Here is a 14,291-nt window from a genome sequence, read left to right as displayed (position 1 = left end):
CGTATATTCACCATACACGTAACAAAACACGTTCTGAGAATTTATACACGGCCGGAGTGACATTATGGCTATGTTGGCACAAATATTGATGCTTTAAATTGAAAACTGTGTTATTAATTAATCACTTATACACTAATACTCTTTATATATTAACCATGTCAGTAATTAATTCCTCTTTATACACTACCACTCTTTATAACATATATTTCTGCTACTACCGCGAAACTCGAGCGTAGATCTCACTTTGAACTGTTATGAAATTTACTGAATAGAAGGGATCAATATCTGTTTGTTTATTAGAAGTACAAAAGAACATGCCAACAACTATAAAGCACCAGAAACAGGTCATAAACTTATAAAATACATTGGCTATTATTTTGGTTTACAACCCCCTGAATCCACCGGCGTGGCTCAGTTGGTTATGACGCTTGCATGCCGGTCTGAAGTTGCGCTCGGGCACGGGTTCGATCCCCGCTTGGGGTGATTACTTGGTTGGGTCTTTTTCCGAGATTTTCCCCAACCTTAAGGTGAATGCCAGGTAATCTATGGCGAATCCTCGGCCTCATCTCGCTATCACCAATCTCATCAACACTAAATAACCTAGTAGTTGATACAGCGTTATTAAATAACCAACTAAGAAACAACCCCCAACTCGCGCCAACCCTGGGGGAGCGCTTATCGAAAAGTGACATCAGTATATCTTAAAAACCTTACATGATACGAAGTAAAGAGATGCATTTTCGGGTTCAGCGCACACCAAACCGTAAGGGACACATTGTTTTAAGTCGGAGCACAGCCACCGGGGTTGCTCAGTCGGTTAAGGCGGTTGCCTGCCGGTCTGAAGTTACGTTCGGGCGCGGGTTCAATCGCCACTTGGGCTGATTACCTGGTTGGGTTTTTCCAAGGTTTTCCCCATCCGTAAGGTAAATGCCAGGTAATCTATGGCGAATCCTCGGCCTCATCTCGCTATCACCAATCTCATCAACACTAAATAACCTAGTAGTTGATACAGCGTTATTAAATAACCAACTAAGAAACAACCCCCAACTCGCGCCAACCCTGGGGGAGCGCTTATCGAAAAGTGACATCAGTATATCTTAAAAACCTTACATGATACGAAGTAAAGAGATGCATTTTCGGGTTCAGCGCACACCAAACCATAAGGGACACATTGTTTTAAGTCGGAGCACAGCCACCGGGGTTGCTCAGTCGGTTAAGGCACTTGCCTGCCGGTCTGAAGTTACGTTCGGGCGCGGGTTCAATCGCCGCTTGGGCTGATTACCTGGTTGGGTTTTTCCGAGGTTTTCCCCATCCGTAAGGTAAATTCCAGGTAATCTATGGCGAATCCTCGGCCTCATCTCGCCAAATACCATCTCGCTATCACCGATTCATCGAAGCTAAATAACCTCATAATTGATACAGCGTCGTTAAATAACCAACTAAAAAAAAAAAACAAGTCGGAGCAAACTTCTTGTTGTTCAGTATTATTATCGAGGACCTCTACCAATGATACACTGCGGGCGATTATTGAAAAAATCCCTCTTCCGTGAAGTACTGTACGTACTGTACATTATCATCCCAGAGATCCAGTCTGTGTTCAATGCAGCTCGAAGATGTTAACGTATAAAAAGTGTTGGGTTTGTACAGGTCTATGTTTACCAAAACGAAGAGAGAGAGGGGGAAGAGCTGCAAGTATAAGTGGGTGCGGGAAAGTGCAGGACGAGTTGTATTCCGATCGGTCACACGTGGTGGTTTGTCTGCAACTGAGTGAACGTGGCTTAGTTACACAAGAATCGGTAAGTAATTTTAATAGCATACATGAGCTGAAAGTTCAGTAAACTGACCCAACTAGTATTATTCAGAAGTACGAATCTTGCCATCCATAATTAGAATAAAGATTCCAATGAAATATTATGAATACTGTACTGCAATCGTAAATTACATTCGTATTGCTATTGTACGAGTGATAGTATTAATGGTAGCGATAGTAGGCCTAATAATAATAATAGGAAAAATACTATTTAGATCCCAACAAGTGATATATACTCGTACTTTGAAACTTCGAATATAATTCATATTAGTTCGGGAATGTTATGGTCTTCAGCCTCTCAAGTTTGTAGTTAAATTGCATTATTTAAATATTTCATGTGAATTTTGAACGCAATAAAATTTATTTTCTTTCTATATATGAAATGCTTACGGTGGTTGGAATTTTGAATATTACCTTGGCTTTGCAATGCCGCTTATTATAAATTAGTTAATTTGCTAGCTTACTTGGATATTTTCAGTGAAAAACCACTTAAATATATTTATATTTTATATTTATATTTATGATATTTATAATCATATATCGAAGAGTTTTAAATTGTTAGAAAATGAATAAATTTGTCAGTTTTGAAGTTATAAATGTTGTTGTTGTTCTGTAATGACAATAGTATATGCGTTTGACAATAAAGTCATTTGACCTCTTGCACTCCAATATTTTTCAAAAATATTTTCATGGTCAGCCACTGAAGTACAGATTTTGAGATGTCCCGAATCCATTTCTTGGTTTGAGTTACCAAAATATTTTAATTGGTCAACATTAAGGTTTGCTTCTTGAATAATGAAGATATCTACATTATTATCCGAAAGTATATTGGCTAGTTCAGTCTTCTTAGCTGTTGTTATACCACCAGCATTCCATTGTAAGATGTTTAGTTGATTCTGAACCATTAAAGTAGTCCCCGCCCGGAGATCCGATTGGGGGACTATTTTATCTCCGGATAATTTTACCTTAATGGTACTCATTTCATATTGAAGTGGTTAAATGCCAAGTTGTAGCCGACTTAATTGAACACCATTATAAATGTAAAAATATTGCACATGTCCTTTTGTATATTAAATTATATTAATTGAATTTTACTGTAATAGTACGAAAATGGAGTCTGATTAGTGTATTATGCAGCTAATCAGTGATGTATGCAATGGAGGGGGAAAGGAACTTGCCACCCTACCCATTATCTCCTGGCCTAGTTGCCTCATAAGTGGTGAAATTTCAGGCCGTGTCTCAAAGCTACAATTTCAGCTGAAGTGAACTAGATTGTTGACTAAATAGCCGGATGTGACGTCAGAAGTTATTATCCAAAGCTAAATAGTGCATAGCAGTCAAGTCCGTAGTAGCTAACAAACGAAAATGCTTGCTTGATTGATGACTTGTTCACTAAACAAACATGGATACCTCATCAGCAATTGGGGTTATGAAATCTGAAGATGCTTTGGAAGTGAAATAATGTAAATATAATGTAGAATAACACGTTAACTTAGAATAACACGTTAACTTCGAACACTGACATTGTTAGTACCTTCTGTACAATGTTTTAAACATTATTGTAATATATTAAGCCCTAATCTTTTTCACATAATTCGTAATGAAACTGCATTAGGACACTGCCTTCTTAATTCAGTGCTGCACCGTGATGTAGTGGGTTTTAGAGAAATAGTCTATGAAGAAGGCCATGTTTCAAGGATACATTTCCAAAGCTCCCTAGTGTGTAGTTCACAAGTCACCTAGTTGCTAGTCATTAGTGTGTAGTATGGACTTGAGCTTTGAGACAGATCTTAGTACAGTTGATTAAACAACTGTTTAATCTGCAGATGTTATTCATAATCATAAACATAATTATCATCATTGCCATCGGTGTAGCTCAGGGATAACAAATTGGATTCACGATCTGAGGCGTGGGTTCGAATCCCGCGTGGATTGATTATACTGGACAACACTGAAATTTGCACCTGTCAGAACATCATTATTCTAATTATTATTATAATGTGTTTTATGCCCTAATTTCAACGTGAAAACCGTTTTGTGACATCACCCAAAATTTGGAGAAAATTGATTGCTCTCGGTACGGCGGACCACATTTTTCGCATACGTTGCAAATACTGTAGTTTCAACCACGATATTAAAAATATAATATTCAATTCAATTTATTAAGCCATAAGCATATTGTAACTGCTATAGACATTGTCAAATATACAGTACACATATTATAATAAAATCAGTTCAGAAGGTAACTGATAAGAGTTAATTACTTACTTTTTCATTTGGTTATTTAACGACGCTGTATCAACTGCTAGGTTATTTAGCGTCGATGGGATTGTTGATGATAATAATAATAATGATTTATTTAACTTGGCAAAGTTATGGCCATACGGCCTTCTCTAACACTCAACCAGGACCAGGATAGCGAGGTGGTATTTGGAGATGGGGCCGAGGATTCGCCATAGATTATCTAACATTCGTCTTATGGTTGGGGGAAACCTCGGTAAAAACCCGACCAGGTAATGATTCCAAGTGAGAATCGATAGGAGTTAATTAGAAGACAAAAATTGACAGACTGAAGGCAGCATTACAACATTGGCATACAAATTAACTTAACTTACAAAAAGAGTTACTGATTAAGCAATTATATAAACCATTTCTAAATATAATACACTCTATCTACAGTTTGGACCCCAACAGGACATTAGAACGTACACTTAACGGCAAAAGAATGGGCCGCCGACTTATTTATAAGTTCCAGAGACATAACATTGCGCATGCTCGTCTCGTCAAAGCCGTAGTTCACCAGGTAACACATAATTAAACCATCTAAATTTGCTGTATTTTGTTTAAGATTCTGAAATATGTTATAAAATCGAATGGAGGGTTGATTCTGGATACACCAAGGCCTCTGAAGAGCGAAAATAAATAATAATGAAATTGATAAATACAAAATCAACCGAAGCGAATATGAACAGGAAAACCACGTATTATGCCGAAGCGATACTAACATTCTTAATAGCGTAAGTCGTTACGGCATTGATCTGTTGAACGAGTTAATATTAGTAGCAAGGTTCGAATCTATCATATTCTTTCTTTTTTTAATTACAAATTTGCCATCACATATGTCTGGCAAAGCAATATTTATGTGGCCACATCTTTTAGAATATGCCCAAACTCTAATAAATAATAAACTTCTCTCTCTCTTCCAAGAAATACTCCTGTCTGTTAATAAAACGCTCTGTCTCGTCATTACGCTTGAAGATGGCAGAGAGACAAAAAATCCATCAACAAGCTATTGCGTCGAGTGTTGGGGGTGGATGTCATACGATGGGACAGGACTTCTGGAACACATTTACGGTCGGTTTATGGCAGAAGTCTATGAACACATTTTGGCAAATGTAATGATCCCTTCCGCCCGAGAACGATATCCAGAAGGAACACTTTTCTTCTAGCAGGATAATCACCTGGTCGACTGACCTCCAAAACCACCAGATATGAATACGATTGAAAATTTGTGGTCTACAGTCAAACGGATCCTACACTCTAATTGGACAGAACAACTACCCGTTCGGACAGATGACAAATTGTGGGACAGAGTTCTAGATGTGTGGGAGGAGGTGGCCATGAATGTAGACCTGTTCCATAATCTTGTGGACTCCATGCCGCGCAGAATGAGGGCATTTGTTGACGCAGGTGGTTTGTGGACGAGATACTAATCCTCACCACAGGCCTTATTTTGTTAATATATTAACAAATTGTTTATTTAATTATTTATTTATGTTTGATATGCGTCCGGTTTTTTTAGGATGTGAAAAGTAGTTTTGTTATACAGGCCAGGTCTCGCCTATTTATAGCCCAGAGGTGATGGGCAATAATGTTTTTTACAAGGCAGACATAACGAAGTTTATGAACAAATGTCATTTCACATTTAAACTAATAAATTAATTAAAAATTAAAATAAAAAAATAATGATTTTACCGTACCGGGAGGCGAACTCACAACCTCTGGTATGGATGTCAAACATCATACCATTGGGCCACACACTGCTCGTAAGGTTTACTACATTATAGACGGATGACTTTCAATGAAGAGACACCACACCAATGCCTTGCAGTGGGTTACGTTTACACGAGTGAACCGCGCGATAGAACTTAGCATTTCTATCGACCAAGAGTCGGCCCATTCTTTTTGCCGTTAAGTGTACATGTTGGGTAAAAACTAAAAAGTGGTATGACTCCATAAATATGAATATGGTTAAGAAACTTCCTGTTGAGGCCCAAACTGTAAATATGTCTATATTTAGAAATGTTTTTTATAATTTGTTAACCAGTAACTATTTTTATAATTTAAGGTAATTTTATGCTAACATTGTAATGTGACTTAATTTTGTCAATTTTTGTCTTTTAATTAACTCTTAACATATTTTATCATTCTAGACTAATTTTGTTATAATATGTGTAGGGCCTACTGTATATTTTACGATGTCTATAGCTGTTACAACTATGCTTACGACTTAATAAATTGAATTGAATATTCTATTTAATAGTTTAAATATAAAATATACAGTATATCTTTCTTCTTGAGCGAACAGAGGTCTATAATAGGTATTGAAATAAGAGCTGTTAAGGATACGAAGAGCTTTCTTTTGTAACATAATATCAATATCGGCACTATTACCTCAAATGAGAATTCCATAGCCTAATATACTACAGTATTAAAGAAGGCAAAATATGCATTTCTGAAATAGTCTTGAGTCAAGTTTTTTAGTTGTCTCTGTAAAGAAATTACTCTTGATAAGCGAATACATATAAAATTAATAGTTTATGTTCACCCTAAGTGAATTTCTTATGAAGAATAATTCCAAGTAGCTTAAACAATTATAAAGAATTATCTATTGAAGTCTTTTTTAATGAAAACAATATCTGTTGAGTTTTATTGGTAGGCTATTGTGTTTGAGCCCGTTTGCCCAAAGCGAATGGGAGGCATCCTTAAAATAATTGAGAATATTGACATTTAATTCATAAATATTGCTATTGGAGGAGAATAAGATGATGTCATCTGCAAAGATAATCGATTCAATATTACCGGTGTAAGATAAGAATATAATAGAACAGAATACTACTCAAAGTACCTGGGTTCCAACCAAATTTCATATTTACGTACCGCACTTTTATGGCTTGGGGTTTAGAGTAGCGATGCAGAACTCCGCTCCAATTGTAGCATACGTCACGAGCCGGACTACGTCATTCATACCTTCCCCCAAGGCCACACGTCATCCACATGACAAGGTACAGAAGATTTGTATTCAATGTCTAGAATGGAATAAGAAGCAAAATCGGTCGGAAAGTACTAGTTTAAAGAGCAACGGGGAAAATGAATACTTCTGTATTCAAGATAATCACAAAGCACGTTGTCTCATTTGTGAACAGTTTATTGTTATAATTATTGTAGTCGGAAATACTTCCGTCATTTTTCCCGTGAGCACGAGTTTGTTGTAATCCGCCACATGGTTGTAGACGAGTCACGAAGACGTCAATCAACGGCGGTGGACTGTGAAAAGGGAACCTTTCTTTCACCATTCTTCCACCTCTATCTCTGTAAGTTCTGCATCCCAGGTTTAGGGGTTGGTACTAACGCATTACGTAACAGTTTTGTCTCGCCCGTTGCCGAGTGGTTAGCCTTTCTGATTTTCACCATGGCGATCCGGATTCGATCTCCATGTGAATCATGAAGGAATTTGTGGCGGACAAAGCGGGCGAGAGGGGTTCTTCTCGGGATTCTCCGATATCCTCTCGCCATTATCGTAATCATTCTACCAATACTCCACAATTATCTCCTTTCTTCGAGGTCCCGAGTCAGGCTTCCAGAACAAATAAAAAATGGCTGAATGTTGGTGTGACCTTCGTGTTTAATAAAGATTATTATTATTATTATTATTATTATTATTATCATTATTGTTATCTTCTTCTTCTTCCAATGGGCTTCCAACCGAAATCATCTAGTTCATTTGGAATCTTGCTGTCCAGTACAATTTGGCTAAGTCAGCTGTCTACTGTTGTTTAGCATCAAGTTTCCTGCAGCAAAGAAGGTGGTCGGCATTCATTGTTGTCCCTAGAGTGTACACTCCTCAGAAGTGAAGATCATTATTTTGCAGAGATATGCTGCAATAATAATAATAATAATAATAATAATAATAATAATAATAATAATAATAATAATAATAATAATAATAATTAGTTTCAGTAACGTGTATTTTCAGTAGTATTTTCGCCTTTGTAAAATATTGTACAGTTCTGCACTCTATATTTTGTACATCACTTACAGAATTTATTTTAAATTATGTATAATTTACTGTGTTCAAATGAGAGTTGTTAAAGTAGTGCATGAACAGTAGAGAAAAATCTTCAGCGAACTGCTTACAATTACTGTAAGGCAGAGGTGATAGTCGGGCAGGGCATATAACACGTATGGACGAATCCAAAAATGCATTTAGAGTGTTAGTTGGGAGGCCGAGACGTAGATGGAAGGATACTATTAAAACGGATTTGAGGGAGGTGGGATATGATGGTAGGGACTGGATTAATCTTGCTCAGGGTAGGGACCGATGGCGGGCTTATGTGAGGGCCGCAGTGAACCTCCGGGTTTCTTAAAAGCAGTAAGTAAGTAAGTAAGTAAGTAAGTAAGTAAGTAAGTAAGTAAGTGGTTCGGATGAACCGGTTGTTAAATTATTTATAGGTAATATTTGCAATTACCATGGAGATATACCGCATACAGTATGTTTAACATACGAGCCCGTAGGTACACATGAGGGAACTGGTTTGTAAAGTTTTTGAATATCATCACTGCTGTAAGGGCCCGTTCACATGGTACGAGAATTTATCTAAATGGATATTTATTCGAATCGATTTCGTGCTCACTGCAGTGTACATACGGTTCGATTTTTTGTTGTGCATAATGAAATTTAAGTTACATACGAGAAAAAATCGAACCGTGTGTACACTGCGGTCTGCAAGAAATCGTTTCGAATAAATCCCCGTTTCGAGAAATTTCCGTACCGTGTGAACGGGCCCTAATGTGTGTATGTACGGACGAGATAGTTATTATCGACTTACTTAGTTACAGTGTTAATATGTTCCGTAAATGTTTAAATTCTTCGAACTTACATCTGTGGTGAATTTGCAACAAAATCTCAGTGGATATCCTTATCTCCTGCTGTCAAATAGGCGTATGAACTATACTTTGAATGTAAGGTCGGAGACCAAGACAAGAATTGGGTACTACACATAATGTGTGTTGTGATAGACATTCACGATACCTACACAGCAGACTAAATGACACTCATGTCAATCATGAGCCATTCCAATGATTTGGAGATGTTTCTAGGTCTTTTATTTTCTCATACAACTAGCCAAAAGCCTGGAATTGAGCACATCAACGCCAAAACATTTTTTTAAACATTCAATTTTCCGTAAATCCTGAAGTATCTCAATAGACGATGAATCCTTTCTGTCCAATTTATTTACAACAGACGCAAACTTTAAAACTGCTTGGAATATTATGTTACTGAAATTAGCCATGTCCCCCAGCGTGTTGCTACATACAGGTGAGAAAGGGGAACTTCGGGATTTTCCTGTTTAAAGAGAAATTCTTGAAGGCGCTTTAACGAACACTTCTATTTGACTCCAATCCAAGGTCTCTAGATGGCGCTGTCGAACAATCAACGGACCTTGACTCCATTCTATACACGATGGGAAATAGGATTCGGATATTTTAGCATATCCTATGTAAAGCATGAATCACACATATGACATTATCATTTTTTGAAAACTTACTGAAAGACCTTCGGCTTCATTTATGCGCACATATTATATTCTCTCATATAATATGTATATACACTCATACTCCGTTAGGTATTAAATTATTTAGTAGCGTTGTTAATTAAAATCTTTTACATTGAAGGAAACATGCAAGGGACAATCTTTTTATTTCAAATTTACATGATATTTTGCAAAACATATAAAAATTATTAATTTTGTGGCGTGGTAATAGAAATAACATAGGCCTACTGTATCTACACTACGGAAAAATTGTGAATTGTATGTTTATGATAAAATATTTTCAAATATGTATTTAAATATAAAAAATGGGAAAATATGTTTTCATGGAAATGAAATTCGGTATATACAGGAGTGCCTATGTTGTTGTATAAAATATTTGAGGCTATTAGATACAAAAACTCGCCTTGTCCATATTAAATGGTTTTTCACAATTCGCAAAAAAAAAAAAAAAAAAAAAAAAAAAAAAACTTCTGAAACATAAACTATTGGTCAAGGAAACAGGTAAAATATGATATTATGTTACATTGTATGATACTATTAAGCCCTTATATTTTTGTAAAATAAAAACTCTAAAATATGGGCATAAACAGAATTTTGTTTTTGGATAAGACAAGTTATGCTATTTAATGATATGGATAAGGCAAGTTTTGTAGAAAGTAAACTAAATTATGATAGTATATCTGAATATAATAATAATAATAATAATAATAATAATAATAATAATAATAATAGTAATAATAATAATAATAATAATAATAATAATAATAATTATTATTATTATTATTATTATTATTATTATTATTATTTGACAGTAATTGAAGTACAGAATGAAACATTGCCCTACAAATTCATTACAGAGAACATTTGAAAATTTGTATTGAATTAAAACAGATGAAATATGCAAAAGTGCAAAAGTTTGAAAAAAAAATCTTTCAATTCAGTACGAGACAAGTTTTGCTTGAGGCGTTCCATTAAAGTTGTATAAACTCAGGGATAAGAAAGGTTCATGCAATTTTTGCATCAAATTTCGTAATGGATTAGGCTAGTTATACATTTAATAACGATTTTTTAGACCTCATGAAACTGTAAATAGACAAGTTTTGATGTAAAACAAATTCTATAAGTACTGAACATCAAGTATGCGATACCGTACCTAATTAGTTTTTTTTAAATTTAATTTTAGACAAGACGAGTTCTGCATCATTGCAGGTCATTTCACCCCCGGCATTTACCCCGTCTCAATTGTGACCTACAGAACGTTTCACCCCCTAACGTTATGACTCCCACTTTTTAACCCCTGTTATTATTAATCACATTCAACCGATTGCCATTAATGAACCTGCAACAATGATATCCGATTGTACGGTATTTCGACAATATATACGTCTGTGGGACACCTGCAAGTGTTCCTCCTCGCTATTGCGTCAAATTACGGAATCAGTACGATACAACGACAGTAAATGAAATGAATCGCGGACGAACAACCTAGTACAGGGCTGGAAATTGGAATCCCGTATGAGCGTTTTACCCGTACGGGCAATTGAAATCATGTTTGTTCCCTCGCGGGCAGGACTGCTACCCCACTGTAAGGTAGAGGTGAAGGGGAAACTAGGCAGTTCGTTTCGTACAGGTCAGGGGTAAACTATATACGTGTATCTCTATGGATGTCGCAAAATAGAAACCTGGAACTGAGTTTAACAATGACTGGAAATTTTATTCTTTTTTTAAAGAATCAAAGTAGGGAGATGGACAATATCTTATTTGTAAAAACATGTCAGGTGCAGAAAATATAATTTACAGCGGCATTACGATGTGTTCCATGTTGAAAAATATAAAGACACCGTTAGTAACGAAAGGATGAATTTACTCACTGTACTAAGTGAGGACCAGGCCAGTGACATTGGAGCATGTTTATAGTGAAAGGAAGCCAACTCATCACAGGACACAATCTACACAGAGTATGCAAGTGTAGCCTAGTGTGTACGGAGACGACACAACGACAGCGGTACAATTCATTCAAGTACAGACTGTGGTGAAGTGTAGTTGCTCCGCAGTATGGCTCAAAAGGAAAGAAACACGTCCTGGGTGCCGATGCATTCTAAATAACAATCTCTATTGTAAACTTTATAATGTCAACATTACGTCTGCTAGAAACAAGGAATATATTATTACTATTATTACTATTATTATTATTATTATTATTATTATTATTATTATTATTATTATTATTATTATTATTATTTTCCAAGACATTTAAGTACAATTAAACATAAACGGCTGGAACAAGGGAATGTTCATAAGGACCCTGTACCAAATTCAACATTTTATGAAGACATGTGTAAAATAAGTTATTTACATCTGCCGACATTATTTAACAAACTCGCAAATACAGTGTTTCGCGAGTTTTTACAGAAATACACTGAAAAATAAATTCCACAACAGACTATGTTACGGAAATACTATGTCGAGAAAATTTACAACACATGCATTACTGAGATCAGAGGTAAACTAACAAACCAACACATAGGCTATGTCTGTCAATTGATGATTCGACGGATGCTGTTGAACGGCACGTAGTTAATGTGATTGTTGGGGCTCTAGATCCGGAAAGCCCTGATGGGCCATACATACTGTCGTGTGATGTGAACAATTCTACATTATATGAGGTTTTTCAACAGGCATTGCAATTATTATGGCTATCAGGTATAAAGCAAGAAAACGTACTTTTGATTGTTATCGATGCAGCATCCTATATGTTAAAGGCAGTATCTATGTTGTAAACAACATACAGAAAGATTGTCTCGCCCATGCCTGCCACAGAACAGCAGAGGAGGTAAGACGCCAGTTTCCAGAAGTCGATAGGCTAGTTGCAAATGTGAAAAAAAGTATTTATAAAAGCTCCAGCTCGTGTCACTACTTTCAGGAATGAGTGTCCCTGGAGTGCCTCTTCCGTCTGTTCCTGTTTTGACACGTGGGGATCCTGCCTGCAAGCATGTAGATACTTGCATTAACATTTTTCCAGCGTAAAGAAGGTGGTAGAGATGTTCAATAAGAAAAGAATGATGCAGCTTTTATAGATGCGGTTCAATTATTTCTTTGTGACCCAAGTATTGAAACCTTAATATCACCCGTGCCGTTACAATAATGTATGAATTCCGTGATAAATGGCGAAACCAATGTGCAAATAGAGGATACATCCCCATTAACAGACACATTAAAATAGTTACAATATTATTTGCAGATGATCAAGTCTTACGCATTAGCCACCACAGAGTATGATCCTCGGATATAAATACATTTTCAAATAGTATAGCTACTGCAAACGATATTAACGTGGACATTTTTGTGTAAAAGTCCAAAGTAATGGCATTTCATGACAAAAACCCTGTATGAAGCAAAATTTGCATTGTGCTAAAATTTTAGAACAAGTTGTTGTTTAGTTAGCTGTCCCAAGACAGGTCTGAACCTCACAAGTTATACCAAAATGGAACTACTTATGAGCCAACTAGGCCAGGAGATAATGGGGTAGGATGGCCAGTTCCATTCCTCCTCCTCTATTGCATACATCGCCGATTAGTAATCAGACTTCAGATGTATATAAACAATTGTTTTTCCTCTGACACATAACGTCAAGTGAGATGTACTGTCGGATAATAGATGTAATAGTAATAATAGTAACAATAGTTTTATTTTCCCCAGCAGAATTAAGGCCATTAGGCCTTCTCAACCAGGATCAAAACACATACATATGTACATATGAGCCAGAACCTCAATCAGAGATAGAACGAATTAACACATTAATTAATATTTAGTAGACTATAATACTCGTATATCATTTGAACAAGAAAAAGATACACAATTCAAAACAATATATTTTGTAAAAATCACATAGGAATTATTAATTCAGTTTTTAAGTCCATTATGGTATAGCACCATACAACATTCATTTTTACCGATTCTGATTCAGCTTAAAATTACTTCAGACCTCAACGCAGTCTAAAATTTCTTCATACTTTAATAATTTTGTCTAAAATTGCCTGCGATTTCGACTCAATTCAAGATAATTTTCGGTTCCGACTGTATCCAGAATTGTTTCCGAATTAAACTACTGTACATCCAAAATTGTTTCAGACTTTGAATCTAAAATTGCTTCCAACTTAATTTTTTTTTAAGATTTAGAGTCAATCCAAAATCACTTCCGACTCGAACTCCATCGAAAATTGCTTCTGATTCCGACTTAGTCCAAAATTGCTTCTGACTCCAAATGTTATTACAATTTCCACTGAATCCAAAATCATGTCCGAATCCAACACCATCCAAAGTTGTTTCCGAATCCAATTCTATCCAATATTTTTCCAGCACCAACTCTAACTGCACGATCTCCACTCATATTCAACAACCTTTCCCTTAGTGTATTTTATTTTCAAAATAATTAGTGAAAAATGTTAATTATTTTAATATTTTGTAATTTCATTTTTTTCATGTTATACTTAAAAATCTCGCAAAACTAAATTTTTTATGTGTATGTATTTATTCATACTGCAAATGGGTAAATACCCGGTGGCAGTGGTACCTGTAACTATGATTATGTAAATTTGACAATCCGCTTTTTCAGTTTCTGTAGTATGTAAGTAGAAGATAGAACT

General features: G+C 35.8%; 2 protein-coding genes across 6 annotated transcripts in view; one reads left to right on the top strand and one right to left on the bottom strand.

The window, feature by feature from the left end:
- The first annotated feature begins 1,640 nt into the window (after positions 1 to 1,640).
- Positions 1,641 to 14,291, top strand: part of LOC138706263 (fatty acyl-CoA reductase wat-like) — a 50,085-nt gene continuing 37,434 nt past the window's right edge. Inside the window, exon 1 of one of the 2 annotated variants that reach the window (XM_069835343.1) lies at positions 1,641 to 1,796. The gene's annotated coding sequence lies outside the window, so the exon portion shown is untranslated. The remainder of the gene's footprint in view (positions 1,797 to 14,291) is intronic. The other variant, XM_069835344.1, reaches the window with a different exon arrangement.
- LOC138706266 (uncharacterized) overlaps positions 7,765 to 14,291 on the bottom strand; it is a 149,780-nt gene continuing 143,253 nt past the window's right edge. For all 4 annotated transcript variants that reach the window (XR_011333938.1, XR_011333940.1, XR_011333941.1 and 1 more), the window contains one exon: positions 7,765 to 7,968. The gene's annotated coding sequence lies outside the window, so the exon portion shown is untranslated. The remainder of the gene's footprint in view (positions 7,969 to 14,291) is intronic.

The sequence above is a fragment of the Periplaneta americana genome, chromosome 9, assembly GCF_040183065.1.
Source record: "Periplaneta americana isolate PAMFEO1 chromosome 9, P.americana_PAMFEO1_priV1, whole genome shotgun sequence".
NCBI classification, from domain to species: Eukaryota; Metazoa; Arthropoda; class Insecta; order Blattodea; family Blattidae; genus Periplaneta; species Periplaneta americana.
Note: the sequence above shows the minus strand (reverse complement) of the source record. Positions and strands in the feature narration are given on the sequence as shown.